The 18,547-nt window shown below is 35.5% G+C and overlaps 1 long non-coding RNA gene across 1 annotated transcript in view; it reads left to right on the top strand.

Moving 5' to 3' along the window:
* LOC147825098 (uncharacterized) overlaps positions 1–17,927 on the top strand; it is a 47,265-nt gene extending 29,338 nt beyond the window's left edge. The window contains exons 2-4 of the long non-coding RNA XR_015441221.1: positions 13,810–13,965; positions 16,216–16,368; positions 16,854–17,927. This is a non-coding gene — a long non-coding RNA (uncharacterized LOC147825098). The remainder of the gene's footprint in view (positions 1–13,809; positions 13,966–16,215; positions 16,369–16,853) is intronic.
* The last annotated feature ends 620 nt before the right edge of the window (positions 17,928–18,547 follow it).

Raw genomic sequence — 18,547 nt, 5'->3', positions numbered from 1 at the left:
ACAAGGATTTCTTTGGCAAGTGGATTATAAGCTATGTGCCTTACACTTTGGCAAAAAGTTTGTCTACATTTTGCCCATGCCCTAAAACTTGTGGGAGACTAACAGTAAAGGCAGCAGAAAATTAATAGGTGGAGGAAATTTCAAAGCAGCTGTTTGTTGAGGCTTTAACATAGCTACTTCTATCTGTTTTTAGCCAGCTTTATAGTGAGAATCAGGAGCAAAAAGCAGAGTCAAGTTAGGTGAAGCTTAGTCAGAAAGGAAGCACCTGTAAAGTTGGGGCAAGGGAAGTATGGTTGCTGGAAAATTCAGCAATATAATAAAACCAAGTCAGTTACTTTGCATCAAGACAATAGAAAAGGTACACTGAGGGTATCTCAGGAAATGGCTAGGCTCCACTTAAACCAGGCTAAAGAGTTTAAGAAAGTAACTTCCTTTAAAAAAACCTTGCTTTGAAAAGAAAGCCCCAGGGCTACATGCTCATTCAGAGGTGCAAAGTTTTTCCCAGAGTTCAGTGATCCAGGCACTCAGAAACTGTTGCAGCCATGACACAATTAAGCCAGCCTACCACTTGAGTTGGTGGCATACCTTAAAGGAGAACAAGTGGTGCTGGTTTTTCAGGTATGCAAAAATGCCAGAGTTATAGGCTCATGATAGCTTTCACCTAGATTGAAAAGAAAGGCCTGGGATGCCTTGCAGTGTGCCCCTGAGAGTGTGATGTGTGAAGCTGTGAGAGTAAAGCACAAGGTGCAGTGGGAGACCCCAGGAAGTTGGAGATTCCGAGAATGTAGAGTGTTTGCTGAGGAAAACATCAGGCAGTGAGTGGAGCCTGCCTGAGAGAGGCCACGTGGGCTGCAAATGTCATGTCCATAGGGGTGGGACTTCCTAAGTTCTTTAAATTTCATATTTCACCAAAACTGGCCCCAGGCACTCAACATGGAACTACACAATTTATATTTGCCCTGCTAGATTTTTGTCTTATATGGTCTGATTCCTCTCTATCCTCCCAATTCATTTCTTTTGGAATGGGAAAGTTTACCTTGTTCCTTTGTATAGTGGAAGTATTTAACATTCTTTTTATTTTTTCAGAGGCTCACAGCTAAGAGTTTGCCTTGAGACTCAGGGGAGACTTTGGACTTCTCAGCAATGCTGATTTTTAAAACTTTGGTGACACATAGAGATGGAATAAGTGCATGTTATATACAGTAGTCCTCAATTTATGAATTTATGTACCTTTGAGTTGCAAACTTCCACAGGTATACTGTATAAGATTGACTTTGTTGGCTTATGAATGAATCTGACTTATGAACAATTCTCCTGGAAGAGAATTTGTCTCTATATCAGGGACTTACTGTAATGAGATAAACATGAGCTTTTTGGAGTTCAGGCTCAGAATGTTATGGTTTAGATTTAAAATGTTCCTGAAAAGTCTTGTGTTCAGAGTTGACAGTTTTATTTTTTTGTTTGTTTTTTGTTTTTTGGTACCGGGGATCAAACTCGGGACTTTGTGCTTGAGAGGCAGGCGCTGGACAGAATTGATAGTTTCTGAAAGTGATTGGATCATGGGGTACTATACCTATTAGTGAACTGATCCATTCATAAGTTCACGGTTAAATATGCTCTTAAGAAGTGAGACCTTGTAGGAAAAAGTGTGTCACTGGGGCCATAGCTGTGGAGGGTAGATCTCCCTCCCTGGTTCCTCTCCTTTCTTTTTGCTTCCTGGATGCCACAATATAAGCAGGTCTCCTTCACCAGGCTGTTCCACTATACTGTTTCTACTTTGTAGTTGGCTAACTGTGGACTGAACCCACAGAAACTGAGCTAAAATATACATTTCCTTCTCTGTACTGCAAATGATACGTATTTTATCCTAATGATGGGAAGCTAAACAATACATGTACAGATGCACTGAGATAGGGGAAAATGCCCTATAGCAATGACAGAGGTAGAGGTTGGAATTATGCAGCTGAAAATCAAGGAATGAATGACAAGGATTGCTAGCAACCAAAAGTAAATAGGAAGAGTAACAGATGGGTGCTCTCTGAGAGTCTTCAGGGAGAAAATATACTTTATAAGAATTGAAGATACTTTTGATAACAGAACACAGAACAGTGACAACTGGATAGAAAAAAGGCAGAAAGAATTCTGTTATAGCTCTGCTTGAGAGATGAGATACACATGGTAACAGATGGAGAGAGTATCAGGTGGAGCCAGAGGGGGATATATTTTATGGAATGGGTAGCTAGGTTTACACATTCCATTTACAGCTGAGTTTCCCAAGATTCCCAAGAGTTGTGGCATTTGAATCATTTTACTGGCTCTGGAGGATGGGGTTCTCCCATTTTCTGGTTCCTGAGACTCATGGTGATTAGAATCATTGTACATTTTCCCAGAGTGTGACAGTTCAGTATTGAAAATGATTGGATTATGGACTTAATGCTTAAGAAGTAGAACTGATACATCCTTAAGCAGGGCCTCAGAACTGCATCATAAAAGCATTTGAAAAAGAAGACTATACCTGCTGTATGGCACATCTAACATTTATGGTCTGGAGTTGAGACAATAAACTTCTGTTATGGTAAGCTACTTAGTTTGTGGTACTTTGTTATGGCAGTTATAAGAAATACACACAGAAATAACATCTGCACTCATGGAAATGACTATGTAGATACAGTGTAGTCTGGCAAGACACACACATGCCCAGAAAAAAATAAAAGGAAAGAAACTGAAAAAAAAATATGGATCATCCATTTTCCTCTCTTCATACCTTAGTGAGGTCTTCTATCTCTAGGTCTCTTATACTAGCCTGCTAGACCTGCCATAAAAACATTACAGCATAGGAGGTTTAGACAACAGAAAATTTTCTCATAGTTTTAGAGGCTAGAAGTCTAAGAGCAAGGTGTCAGCAGATTCCCCTGTGGTTGCTATCTCACCATGTAACCATAAATCCATTTCTGCATGCACTTGACATCCTGGTGTACTTTTTTCTTATGAAATCACCAGTCCTGTTGGATAGAATCATACTTTTATGTCCTCATTTAGCTTTATTTTAGAGGCCATATCTCCAAGTATGGTTACTTTGGGAGTTAAGATTTCAATATATGAATATTAAGGGAAGATAATTTAGCCCATACCATCTATCCTGTAGAAATCCTTTTGTGTCCAATTAGCTATAATTTAATAATATGCCTAATCCTAATCATTGGAAAGAGAAATAATGACTCCACAATTAGCTTATTTCAAACAACATTTGCTTGTTGGATAGGAGAGGGAAATAACTTGCTCGAATTCATTAGGGTGTATTTATTTGAACAAAATTGGTGTTCTACTTGCAAGGAAGAAGCCAGCATAGCCTTATACTGACTATAAGCTAGAATACACAGTCTTAAAGACTTTGAAATCATGTTTCTACTTTTCCTTAGTTCCTGTGTTTCTACTTGCCTTACTGGTTACTTCTGGCCACAATCACTTTGTCTTTTGAGTTAATCGCATTCTATCTTTAATAATTTGATGGTAGTTTTTCTTTTTCATTTTTGTACCAGGAATCAAACTCCAGGACCCATGCTTGTCAGGCAAGTGCTATGCCACTGGCATATATCCCTGGCTAGGTAGATTTTTTTTTTCCAATAGGAATCTGGGTCTCTAAATTCTCATATGGCTCATACATTTCTATCTTTTATGTCTCACCTTAAATTATATATCCTTTGGAAAACCTGACTTTTCATATGTTGATTTTATAGATTTAGAATTTTTAAAACTTTATCATGGCATCTATTATTTTGTTTTGGACAAGCAAGTTTGAACAATAGAGGTGCGCCACACTCTGCCAGATTCGAGCTCGTTTATTATAGCCGGCGGCTGAAGGGCCTAGTATCTAGAAAGTTCCCTTAGCAATGGGAAGCGGTTTGATCTCTCCTTTTAAATCATGCTTTCAGTTGGGGAGGGCTCAGGGGAGAGCAAACTGAATCTTACAGAAGCAGAATTATACCCGGTTAGTCGGGGGCACAAGGAAGTTTCACACACTAGATGAGCTACAAAACATCCTTGAAACTGTAGCAAGTTTACTGCCAAGCAGGATGTGAGGGTTTTGGGTGCTTTGTTAGAGCGCAAACACTGTTCAAGCACAGGTACAAAATGGCATTGAGGCACAAGATGGAGTTGGGTTGGCTATCACAATTTAGACAGTTATCTGCCTTACTAGACCTAGAATATCAATAACAGGAGTACACTGGACCCCTGAAACTCACAAGAGTTACATTTCTAGAGCACTCCCGAATTTCAGAGAAGGTCAGAAAAATGCCTCTAAATGCCTATTTTTATAGTTTATACCCTAAATATGCTGTATCTCCAGCAGCTATGTAATTTAATTAAATAAACTATTATATTAATAAAGCCTTAGAAGGTGCAGGGCATTTGGCGGTATCTTAGGCATCTTAGGGCCTTAAGAGGAATAAAACCCAGAGTACTCAAGTTAGCTACACACAGTACAGCAACCTGTTATGGTGGAGGAATGCTGGTGCAACTGCAGAGATAGGTTATAGGGCAGCAGCCAATCAACAGGAAGGAGAACTGAAAATGCTCTCCAATTGGCTACTTGCAAAGCTCCCACCAAAACACAAAGGAACAGTTATTAGGTTCTAAGGAAAAACTGCAAAGGACTGTTACCACAAACTGAGACACAACTTACTGGAGTATACTATATACTTATCTGTTCCATCACATCTTTCAACATGGAGCCTGCCATTCAATAAATATGGTTTTATTGATTTAATGCATAGGAATGAGGAATGGGAATACTAAGAGATAATTCTGATACTGAGCCTAGGTATTTGAAAATGGTCCAATCCATCAAGTGAATTATGGAAAAAAACCAAAAATACTTGTAGATAGTATAAAGTATCATCAGTTTTAGTGAACTAATGGCACAGATACATTTTTAATCAATTGAATGTATGAAATAAAGGAATATCTTTCAATACTCTAAAGCAGTTATGGCAAACCTTTTAGAGACAGATGCCCAAACTGCAACCCAAAGCCTACTTATTTATCTCCAATAGCTAACACCGCAATTAAACTGAATACTGATTTGTTTTTTTTTAGTTTAGAAAAAAAAACAACTCAGACATTAAAATCTTTTGTCTTTGGGCCTGGAGTTTAGCTCAGTGGTTCTGCTACCTGCCTCTCAAGCACAAGGTCCCCCCAAAATCTTTTGTCTTAAAAGAAAATCAAATAACACCCACACCATAGGATCACACTACTGCTCTAGACTGATAGTATGTTCAAATTCACTAAATAACAACAGGTTTAACTGAACTGCTCATTTAATTTCAAGCAGTTAAATAAATAATTTTACCTAATTGTTACTTACTTTTTTTTTATATTGCCAAAACACAATGCCAGCGATATATCTTCTATGAATTGTATATCTTTTAAATTAGACTTGAATTCTGTGACATTTAAATTAGACTACTTTTTAAATATAAAATTAAAATCTGAAATGTGATATAAAATATGATATCTATGAAATGTGATAACGATGAAAATAAGAGGCATTTCGGAAAAGGCTAGCTTTCCTTATGCTTAACCAGATTTGGTTGTTCAAAATGTGAGAGTATGAATGTACCATTAATATAATAATGAAGTGTGTGTAATAATGTACTAATACTTAAATAATGTTTTTTTCTTTTATTAGGACAGAAGATTCCAAATGCATTCAGCATCATATTTTAATCTCTAGTGTAGTATTTTCTTGACTAAAACTTTATTTTTCAACTATTTGACAGAAAGGAAAGTTTGTTCTTTGCTTTTTTCAGTTGTAAAATTTCCAGGAAGGCTGTTTTTCAATGCTTTCTTCACCAAGGCCTTACAAGACTGTTTCCTTACAGGGACCTCAATGACTATTTATCAGCTAAGGTTTTAAGCCAGATTTTATGGCTTCCATGATCTTTCACTCCTGTCACAGCAGCTTAAAATGTTGAAAGAAAGTGAGATGAAGCTGAGGAGACAGATGGTATATGCGGGGAAAAGAGCACAAGAGCAAAGCTATTGCGAGACTGTAAATGGCTCTGAAAAAGATGTATGTGATGCTACATGAACTTTTACCTTAATTCTTAATTATGAGGAAGAAGGCACAGCCACTGGCCTGCATTGGCGTTAAACCTATAAACAGCATACTCTTTTCTGAATGTTTCTAATTCACTAACAACTGCATTTTAAGTTACTCATTATCAACATATTATTTTAGTGATAACTTTGGCCACAATCAAAAACAAGAAAGAATAAAAACACTTTATGCTTGGGTCTTGTGGGTTTTCTGGTAGTTGGAAAATAATCACTTAAAGGTTGTAAAAATGTCTGTGTCTAAAAGAAAAAAAATATTGGTAGCAGATTTTCTTTAAGAAATCCTTAGGCAAGACTAATCTTCCACATATTTCTTGAGAAATGTTAATAAGTTCCAATTGAATATGCTAAATGTTCTCCTATTGATGTAAGCCAGGTTCATCATCATTAGAAGTCTCCTCTGTTCCTGTATGATTAGTTTCTTCTCCCAAGAATGATTGTGTTGTGTGATGTATTTGTTATCTATTTGTCTACAGGAAACAGAGCAGGAACCAGCTGCAGAGTTGAAGGGCCAGATTATTCCCTTGATAATAATGTAGAGGTTCAAAGAGAAATTGTGATGGTAGTGCCAAAGTGCATTTAAACAGAACTCAATATATGAGTAGGCCTGATTTGGGAAATGAATTGACTATTACTAGTACTACCTTGTGTAACCTGCAGAGGTCCAGCTCATTGTGTAATAAGAAGAAAACAACCACTGAGAGGAAACTCCTGTGAAGTGACAAAATATTCCTTAACATTTTGCCACAGCATTTTGTTTAAATGACCCAGTTAATAAGAAGCTAAGAAGATTGAATGTAGGGGCAAATCAGAAATCCCTATGACATCTCAAAAGTTTTCTAGAGATGAGTAGTGAATTAAATGTTTGATTTTGTGTGATTATTTTATGTAACCTTTGCCTATTTATGTTTATCAAAAATATATTCAGGGATAAATTAGGTTTCTTGCTTTCTCTTGATTTTCCAATAGTAAGCTGTAACAGTATAGGGATGGTTTGCGAGAGAGAGAGAGAGAGAGAGAGAGAGAGAGAGAGAGAGAGAGAGAGAGAGACAGAGTGACAGAAGAGAGACACACAGAGAGATAAATTAGAGCAGTCCTATAGTGATACAGCTTACTATAGAAAAATCAAATTTCAGGGCTGAATTGGAACTTGAAGGACAAATAGTCCAATCAGCTCTCTGATGTTTGATTAAATCCCTTCTACATTGGCTTAATCAAGGGGCTGCTGACACTCACATTGCCAAGGATCTCATTTACTTACTGAGAAAATGGACCCAGTTGATTGATGGTACTGACCCCACATCTGTCCTCCTATCAACTTATTTGTCCTATGACCCAAGGTCAGGCAGAGGTATTGTTTGAGGTTATTGGAATGATCTATCATGATCCATTTCTCTTTAGTAAGCTCTCTCTGTATTTCTCAAATTTTCCAAACTATTCTTGCACAGGGGAGTCTCTCCATTTCTTTCTTTATACCATTACAACTTTACTTCTCTATTGAATTCTACTTTTTGAAGATGAGGATAATTAAACCATGTTCCAGTAAGACCATACCTAATTTCAGCATGGCTTTTGTAATCATATTTTGAGTAAAATAATGTAATATGGTAATAAGATACATAGAAATATATGTAATAAGCAATTTGAAGGCCTCAGATTCTATTCTCTTTTGTATCTGTCAGATTTTAATTCTACACAAAGGAGTATGTCAAATATCTGTATTTATAATCAATTATATATTTTTGGTATTATTATGTTTGTTTTAAAGATGAGAAAATAAAGGATAAGTGAAATTACATAGCTTTTTCCAATTCGTATAGCTAGAGCACAAGCCAAATTTCAAACACCAATTTTCTTTTCTCCATGCCAATAATGTTTATACAAAGCTACAGGAGAGTGAGTAAATCATGTAAAATTCAGTCACCAGTCTCAGTAGGTCTTGTTCTTCAATTCACTTAAACAGGGGCTGGGGATGTAATCATCTGTATGAGTTAGACAATGCCTGATTTGTTTGTACTAGCCTCACATAACTTGGAGTTAGCACCCACAGTTTTATGTTAGTAACATCATACTTTGCAAATAAGTTGAGGTTATGTTTTAGAACCCCACAGAATTCCATAGTTTGGTAAATGAGTTTAGGAGACTCTTTCAAGCACTTAAAGCTCTCATTGCCAATGGGGATAATTTGACTCTTAGCTTTTAGTTCTTTCTCAAAAAAGGAACTACTAGTACTAGCAATCTTATGTTAAAAATCCACAAACTTGGAGTGATGGTATCATTAGTGTGTAATCTCTTTCTTACTCAGAGCATTTGTAAGACACTTTGTAGAAACAAGGTCTCTGTTGGAAGACTGTGAATGGAAAATGACTTATATTTCATGTAGAATGCAGCATGACCCAGATGTAGTCTTTATATAAACTTAGGACAAGAATTAGGCTGTTGCCAGGACCCATCACAGTGCCAGTACTATGTCAGAAATTCATTGCAATATTTTTTGACAATAATAAAAAATGTTTGCATTGCTTTTGGTTTATTTAGGGGCTTTGGTTGATTTAAATAGCCATTTGGATGATCATCAGGAACACTCCACAGAACATGTTAGAGAAAGTAGTGATTTAAAAAAAATGAGGCCTCATCCAGTTTGGTCCATTTACCTCTGCCCCTTATTTCAGTCCATTTTAAACAATTTATGGATTACAAATATTTTCTCCTATTCTGTACATAGTTTCTTAACTCTGTTGGTTGTTTCCATTGCTTTACAGTAGCTTTTTAGCTCAATGTAATTTAATTTGTCTATTTTTGCTTTTGTTCCTTATGGTTCTGGATCATGTTAAAAAAAGAAAACACTTGTCCAGACCAATATCCTGAAGTATTTTCCCTATGTTTTCTTCCATTAATTTTATTCTTTCAGAACTTACCTTTAAGTCTTTAATCCATTTTGAGATTTTTTTTTGTAACTGGTGAGAGATCTAATTTCATCCTTTTGCATGTGGATATCAAAGTCTTCCCACAACTTCTATTACAAAGACCTTCCTTTCTCTACTCCAAGCTCTTACCCACTTGGTTGAAAACTAATTGCTTATTCATGCTTAGTTCTGGGTATTCTGTTCTCATCCACTTGTTTGAGTCTGCACTTATGGAAAAATCGGTACTGTTTTGATTACTCTTTCTCTATCTTTTTGAAATACTGCCTGGTATTTTTTCTCAAGATAATTTTGTCTCTTTGGAGATTTTTGTGGTTACATATAAATTTTGAGATTGTGTGGAGAAAACCCTTAGTATTTTGGTGCAGATTGCATTGAATGCACTGATTGTTTTGGACAGTGCAGACATTTAACGATATGTATTCTTCCATTCCACAAGTGTGCAAAGCTTTTGATTATTTTTTGTTTTCTATTTCACTTCTTCCATTAATTTTTATTGTGAAAAACTTGTATTTCTTTGATTTTATTTACTAGTAGGTATTTTGAAGGTATTAGAAATCAAATTTTTCTTGATTTTTATTTAAGATAATTTTCTTTTAATATATAGAATACTATTGATTTTTATATCTTGATTTTATAGTCTCAAATGTTGTTGAATTCATTCTTTTTTATAATTTTTGGTGGATTTTCTGGTGTTTGCTATGCATCATCAGATCATGTTGCCTGCAAACAGTGACGATTTGACTTTTTCTAATTTTTGCAAATTATACATCTGACAAAGTGCTACTATTCAAAATGTATAAAACCCCCAAAATGTAATAGAAAAAAACTGATTTAAAAATGGGCAATAATCTTAAAAAGATATTTCTCAAAAAATACATGCAAACAGCCCATCAGTATATAAGTAAATACTCAACATCAATAATCATCGGTGAAATGGAAATCAAAATGACAGTGAAGTATCACCTTGTTCCAGAAAGAATGACATTATCAAAAAGTCTAAAGATAGCAAGTGCTGGCAAGGATGCAAGAAAAAGGAAAGCCTTCTACCTGTTGGTGGGAGTATAAATTAATTCAAACATAATGGAAAACAGTATGGAGGTTCCTGAAATGATTTAAAATAAGAGAAACCACATAATCCAGAAATCCTGTTCCTGAGTATGGACCCAAAGGAAATGAAGTCAGTATGTAGAAAAACCATCTACACTTCTACGTTTGTTGCAGCATTATTCATAGTAGCCAAGAAACAGAAATAACTGAAGTATCCGTTAACTGATTAATGGGAAAAAAAAGTAGCACATAGACACAATTGGAATCTATTCTGCCCGAAAAAAAATGAAGTCTTGTCATTTGTTGCAACATGAATCATGGAATGAAGATCATCATGTTAAGTGAAATAAGGCAGATACAGAAAAATAATTACCTCATAATCTCTGTCACTAGTGGAAACAAAAAGAGTTGTCTCATAGTAGCTGACAGTAGAGTGGTGGCACAGAGGCTGAGAAGGGGGGCAGATATTGGTGGGCAAAGGTTGAAGAGTTGATAATAAATTAGAGCTCAGTAAGACCAAGTTTCTCAAAATGCTAATGTGGTACACATTACAGAAAGCTAGAAAAAAGTATTTTGATTTTTTTCACCTGAAGAAATGATAAAGATTTGAGATAGATATGTTTGATTTGATTTGAACAATAAATAATGTAAAAAGAACTCAAAATATCACATGGTACCACATCAACATATATAATTTTTGAGAAACAAATTTAATTTAAACTAAAAATAAAACACTTTAAAAACAAGCAATGTGTTTGTTTGTGTATTTACTAATTTAAGAAGTATGTATTTTGTGAGTAAATAATATTTTGGAGGCAATATAAACAATGAAATAGCTTTGTAGTAAGTACAAGGGGCTTACTGCTAACTCTAGGGGAAAACAGAAAACTGCTGAGGGTACTATTAAAATTGCCATTAAAAGCAACCAGCACATTTAATCTTTATACTTTATTTGAAGTGTCTCATGAAATTCAAGATTATAATTGCTGTACCTTAGGAACAATTAGAATCAGACATTGTTAGAACTCAATATTTCTAGACTCTTCTCTGCATGTGTGCTTTCTCTCTTGCCTTCTCTTTCTATGTGTCTGTATCTCTGTCTCTGTCTCTCTCTCTCTAAGTCTCAGTTTTGCTCTTCTTTTCCCCCCAACTTTCTCTCTCCCCAGTTTATCTTATTACGTAAGGAGTCAGCAAAATATTTTTTTATAAAAGGACAAATGGTAAATATATAAGGCTTTGTGGGTCATAGAGTCACTGTTTTAACTACTTAACTCCACTGTACTGGAATAAAAACAATCATGGAAAATGCATCATTGAATATATTATGTGCTGTACCAGAATGAAACTATTTATAAAATTTTAATTTCACGTAGTTGTTACTTCACATGTAGTATTTTTTAAAATTGCTTTCAATAACTTAAATATACACAAACAATTCTAGTGTATGGGCTATATAAAAATAGACAACAGGTCTAAGTTGGCCTGTGGACCATAGTTCACAAACCCTGCTCTATCTTACACAAATATAGCATGTGCCAGCTGAGGAGATTTATATATTACAATTCAGATCAAAATTATTTCTAAAATCCCTGACTAAAAATTCTACCAGATCAGGAGTGAGAGAATTAGGGGAATTACCAAATGATCTTACCTAGAACAATCAGACAAAATAGGGGGTCAGCATACAGATATTGGTGAAAAGATGTCTTCCCAGTCAAATGGATAATCTGAGAAGGGGCAAAATTGTGTCAGTTTCAAAATGTATATAACACATTTTATACAAGAGACTTGGCAAGATCACAGGCAGGCACAATGAAAATTTTTATATTACTAATTGGTTGACCTGAAAAATATCCCTAAATTCAAAGGAGACATCAGCACAAAGGGTGTTATACATCACCTGAGGAGCTTGTTTAATAGTCTGGAGTACAGTTTAAGATGTGGAATATGCTAAAGATAAGGCTAAAGAGAAAAGTAGAGAATGGAGCATAACAATACTCTCACCTTCACTATGCCTAGAAGTTGAGACTTTCTCCAGAGTTATGATTATGAATGAATTTTATCAGCCCAAAACGTGTTGGAGTCTCAACTTCCAGAATGTTTAGATATGATTTTATTTGGATGTAGGGCTTTTGCCTATGATGAGGATAAGATGGCATCATTAAGGTGGACCCTAATATGAGTGGTAGATTTATACAAAGGGAAGTTTAGAGACAGAATGTGACAAGCATGGCAGGAAAATGATGTAAAGACACAGGGAGAAAGGAGAGCATCTCCAAACCAAGGAACACCTGGGGGTACCAGAACCCAGAGATAGTTTCAGCATGGAATCTCCTTTCCAGCTTGCAGAAGAAACACACACTGCTAACATCATGATTTTTTACTTTTAGCCCTTAGAGCTGTGAGACAGTAAATTCGTGCTTTTTCAGCCACCCAGTTAATGGGACACAGTTATGGCAATCTTAGGAAATTAATAGCGTCATAAAACACAGGTTTCTATCTCTTGAATTTTTTTTTGTACAGGTCACTGATACTGTTGACAAGCTCTAAGCTGGAGGTTATGGACAGCCATTTGAAATCCTTAAAGAGAGAGAAGTGATTTAACACCAAGTATCTGGTCAGGTATCTCAGGACCAAGCTGTGGAATTAGAAATTGTTCCCTTCAGCATTTTCTTTCCATTGGAATTCTCTGACTTTACTAAAAGCAAGAGCAATATTACTGTCAAGCAGTGTATGAGATTCACCACACAGCCTATTATTAATTTCATATTAAAGAAAAACTTAACTATTGGGGCCCTTAACATTTTTTGTTATCATCATAGTTTTTAATCCATCTGCAAGTGCAGCATGCACTAGCATGGCTTTCAAGTTGATTTAGAAGTGGGTTCTAAGCACTAGAATTCTGTTTACATAATGGCTGCCAAGTTGAGCCCATTTAAGAAATACTTCAAAATCACTGTATAGTTTAAGGAAGTAATCATGGTCATAGCACTCTTTTAACAATTGAAAATATTGAAATTTTAGGGTTTAGAACTACGTCCCAATAAACGTGTTCATAAAACCACAAATGTATTTGCTTGTAAATATTATCTAATTATATTACGTAACAGATTTGAGTACATAATTTTTGTTTGTTTCTCTATTCTGTTGAGACTAGTAAGTTACAATCAGCTGAAAATGAATAGCATGTTAAAATTGGAGATGGAAGGCCACATGCATTAGATGAGGAAAAAGGACTAAAGGATTGTTCCAAAAGAGCAACTCAGTGCACATAATGATCTCACATCAATTTTCCAATTTTATAGATCAAGTAGAATTAATTTAGAATATTGGATAATGCAAAGGAAGCAAGGCAGTACAGTCAGGGTGTAGAAGGATCAGAAATAATGTATTGTTTACAATGGCAAATTCTTTTTCACTGGGAGGGGAAAGGATTAGGTACAAAATGGAATCATGGAGAAAATTCCTCCAGGGGTGGCAGTAACTTATCTGCAAGTTTGACCACTGGTTATTCATGTCATTTCTTTGTATTTTCTGATTAAGAGGTGAAATCTGTTTCCTACACTTGGTTCTGTGAATTGTCTTGATGCGTAGAATGAGGTAGAAGCGAGATTATGCAAGTAGTTCCGTTCTTAGCCTTAAAAGGTCTGGAAGTGTCTAACTGGTTATCTTGCACCCTCATTGGCATGTTGCGAAGAAATGCACATTTATTTTTTAGTGGAAAGAGAAATGTTGGAAAGACCTGAAAACTAAGGAATTGCAGAGTCAAAGAGAGACCAAGTGGAGTAAAAAGGCGCCCTATCATCCTTCGTTTCCGAGGCTCCAGACACATGAGAGGCTTCCTTAGATCTTCCAACCAAGCTCATCCGATTTAGTGAGTTGACCTAGCACTATGGACCTAAGCTTTGCCTCGTCAACACAGCAATGGCGAGAAACAGTAGATTAATATTTTATTGATTTATGCCACTAATATTTGGAATGATTTGTCATGTACTATATCGAATTTTTTATACTGAATTGAAAATATGTGAATATCTTCTTCCTATCATAGAGAATATTTAAGAAAGTGTAGATGGCTGGAACAATGAAGAGTATCTGAAAATGATGTTTTCTTATGTGAAAGAAATTCAAATAGCATAACAACATTTGCTTTCTGTGTCCTCCTTTACTCTGCCTCAGGGGAGGTAAACTGAATTATATCTCAAGTGGGCTGGAAAGGAGAAACAACCTTTTGTAATCCAATCTTTCATTTTCTTTTCTCTTGGGAATGAACCCAAGAAAGAAAATGCTCTACTGTTTACTGATCTCTTATGTGTAAACTAGAAATCTCCACCTCATGTGGTGTGTGCTGTTCTTTTCTTTCTTTCTTTCTTTCTTTCTTTCTTTCTTTCTTTCTTTCTTTCTTTCTTTCTTTCTTTCTTCTTTCTTCCTTCCTTCCTTCCTTCCTTCCTTCCTTTCTTTCTTTCTTTCTTTCTTTCTTTCTTTCTTTCTTTCTTTCTTTCTTTCTTTCTTTCTTTCTTTCTTTCTTTCTTTCTTTCTTTCTTTCTTTTCTTTCTTTCTTTCTGCAGTACCAGGGATTGAACTCAAGACCCTGAACTTGCAAGGTAGGTGTGGCACCACTCATCTAAATCCCCAGCCCTGCCTGTACTATTCTTATACTGCTATAGTTGAGTGCGCATGCCTGCCAAAATCCATGATTTGATGTCAAGAAGAAACCTTTAATAGATATAAAAAACATATTCTACCCTCAGCCTCATCAGAGAATATTTGGTTCCCATACATCAGAACTCTTGTTCAACTCCTCCATGGTCAATTCCTCTTGCTCAATTTCTCAGTCACAGAAAGGCATGCTGCATATGGATCATTGCTTAAAAACTGATCTTGCTAATTCAAGATCTGAGAATGCTACCTTAAAGTCAGTTTTTTAAAACTTGATTATTAATTCCTTATTACCTATTCAAAAAAGATTTGTTTTATAAAATATCATTATCCATATATTTGAAAAGTTTCTGCCTTGTCTAAATGAGTTTTATACCTTAGCTTTGAAATGCATTTGAAGTCACACTTACTGAATTTCCTAGTTGTTCAAAAAAGAGCAAACTATGACAATCCATATATTAATATTAAACAAATAATTTTGCAAGGATAAAAGGCTTTATGATATAATTGAACAAAAATAAATAGTATAGAAATCAGGACACCTAAAATTCTTATTGATTAACCTTTTTTACCCTTTTGCATTTCTCTTTTTATTGAACTAATGAGTATATAACTAACTCTTCAGGTGGTTGCAAACATGAAATGAAAAAAGGAACAAGTGCCAGGAACTTCTGTGAAAACAATTACAAACATTAAAATATAGGGTGTTATTTAATATATTCTTACAAATATACATTATTATGTTTTTGGGGAGATATCTGTCTTTGGGTGCTCCCTAAGCTATATGAAACTGAAGTTTTCCTATTTCAGGCCTAAGTAAACAATTAATACATAGTTCCATCTGGAGTTAAAATGATAGTTGAGTCATGATCATTGCCATGTACAATAGACCTTTCTGTAATTATTTTGCTGTCAGTTAACATCCTACTCTCTTAGACTTTATGACTGTGTGTATTACCCTTATTCCTTGATTAAAATTAAAAACTACAACACCTTAATAGGCTATAAATCATCTCACTCACGAAGGTGTATAGTACAAGAGAGTACAACCTTATCACTTTTATGGATGACTATTTCTGATTTGTCCAAACATACAGCAGGTATATTTTCTAAGCTCATCAGAATGTTTCCGACTTAGAATGGTGCAAGAAACATCTGTCATTTGTCCTCTCAAACATCCATCAAAGAAAATTATTAAATCGACATGCACCGCTTTGTATAATACAACTAAAATCATTGTTATAGATCATAATTCTGGGATTGATTTTTTCCCCTGCTTTGAAAATAAACAACTTGGCTTCAATTCGTGGTTATGTAACAGCAGGAGATCATTATCTTGTGACAAAACTCTTTTATTGACATTAGCTCTAAATGTTCCCTTAATGCCATGTATAAAATTTAATATACATTCAATTTAGAAACATTTCATTTATTCCATACTGACATATATCTGTTTTTCTATTAGTTTTATAGGCACCATTTGAATCCAAGTTTAATATTTATTTTTGTGATGTTGTTTACTTCCTGCTTGAGACAGTCAGCATATGCATAACACCAATGAAAATTCTGATGAGATACATCAACTTTGAAACCAAATGTTTGGAGGATGAATCCAGTGGTATGATCTTGAACAAAGTGCTTCTGCCTCTCTACTTTACTTATCAGTGAAACAGAGATAGTAACAATAATGTGTAATTTATATGATGTTGCCTGGAATGAATGGGTTCATACATTTAAAGTTCTTAGAACATTAGAAACTTATCTGGTGTGTAGTAAGAGCAATAAAGTGAACATTTAGTTTGTAGCCTTCACCCTTTATTCATTTATTTTCCTCATTTCTGAGGTATGTAGTCCAGAACAACATATTAAAATTCTCTGAGCTACTAGCCTTCTAGTTGTTTTGTGTATTAAATAAGGAAATATTTGTAAATTATTCTTTGAAATGACATAATAAAAATGTTTCTTATATAATGATCCATAGTAGTTTTGAAGTTGATTTTCAAAATTAAAGGGGATTATGACAGGAAATCATACATTGCAAAACCTTTCTTAAAAGTTGTTTCAAATTAACTACATATTGTGCATCTATTTTTCATCCTCCAGGTTCATTCTTTTCCTGACTGATGAGTGCCTGAGAAAGCCAGCATCTACAGATTATATCGATCTGTACCTTTGCCCTGAAGCTTCCTGCTGAGTTTGGTATAAAGGGTCGACATCTGCTAAACAGTGTAAGTCAAAGGTCAATTGGGCATTTAGCTCAGAGGTAGAGTGTTTGCCTAACATGTGCACTGCCCTGGGTTCTAACCCAAACACAATTTAAAAATTCAAAGATGATGGAACTCATGCTATGCATTTATTACCTTGCTTTTGTCTGTCTTGGCCAGGCCAGGGGGCATTCTGTGAATGTGTATGTGTGTGTGTGTGTGCGTGTGTGTGTGTGTGTATTGAACCAGGGGGCATTCTGTGAGTGTGTGTGTGTATTGAAGGCCACAGCCCTGTCCAAACAGGTCTTTCTGTTCTGGTTCTGATAATGGCTTCTTCTCCTGTCTATGTAGACCCTCAGGAGAGTTCTCTTGAGGGCTTGGACTGACCCACTTTTGCTCTGTCTCTCACAAGTGGCTCTGAGGAATACATGCCGACCATGCTGGGAATACAACATTCTGAGATAAGGATTTGCTGGTCAAAACACCCTAGACTCTGTTCCAATCTCTTCTAGGGCTTCAGAGTCCAACACTGCTTTATCTCACTGTGTTGCATAGTCCTAGAAGAAGGTGTAGATTGCTTTCCAGAGTACCTCAGCTGAGGTGCAAATGGGATACATGCTGAAGAGACTCCATCTGCCCAGGACAGTTTTCTCAATCCTGTGGGGATCCTCATGAGTCCTAGGTTTCCATTTTCCCTCATTACCTAGATGTAAGTAACACGTGTAATTCGTGTAACTTATGTGTATAGGTGCGGTGTCTCACTAGACCGAGACAGCGTGGTAAGCAGTGCACAGTTTAACAGCTTCCCAAGACCTATAGTTAGTAACTGCTTCAGCTCTTGCCAGCCCAGGGAACTTCACTATCCCTTGCAGTGTCTCTCATTCACCCTCATGAATACCATTTTTAAAAACTATTTTGAGTTACCCGGTTTTGGTGTACCATCTGTTTGCCATCTAGATTCTCACTTATACTCAACTTTATGTAAACAGTCCTCTAAAGTAGGTGAAATGTTAAGTATTTCAGAGAGATACATCTCATGGTTGTTAACATTCTTCAGGATGTTCTAGATAGTAGCTGAAATGCTTGTTTTATGTGCAACCATTTTGAAGATGTGAAAGTAGTTGTCACTCTTAGTAATACAATCTTTTAAAAAGTGCTACAAAGTAGAGTGCCTTTTGGAAACATAAGGTCAGATTAGCATTCATTTGGATTTCACAAGGTAACTGAATATAGATTTGAATTGTAAAGTAGCTGTAATTATCTTTTTAACAGTCACAGTAACTCTTTTTGGCAACTAGAACTGTAATTATACACATTGTGTTCAGAAAAACTTCAATGTTTTTGACAGGTTAGGAGATAAAAAGATACACAAGGACTTCCTGTTGTTAATCTCACTTTTTGTTTCTTCACATCTCTTTACATCTGAAACTATGACTCAACTGGGATTTACACTTCATTATACATGACACATTGTTCTCTTCAGAGGAATAAAGAAACTATGCCTTCACGGAATAAGGTTGATTTTAGTGCTAGGATGTAATTTATTGTTTGCCTGATGATACTAATCCTTCTAAATAATAAAATGTGCCAAGA

Source organism: Heterocephalus glaber, unplaced genomic scaffold, assembly GCF_053883595.1.
Source record: "Heterocephalus glaber isolate CG9 unplaced genomic scaffold, H.glaber_assembly_v1.0 deba00001509, whole genome shotgun sequence".
Classification (NCBI taxonomy): Eukaryota; Metazoa; Chordata; class Mammalia; order Rodentia; family Bathyergidae; genus Heterocephalus; species Heterocephalus glaber.
The sequence above is the reverse complement of the archived record's forward strand: the minus strand, read 5'-3'. Positions and strand labels throughout refer to the sequence as shown.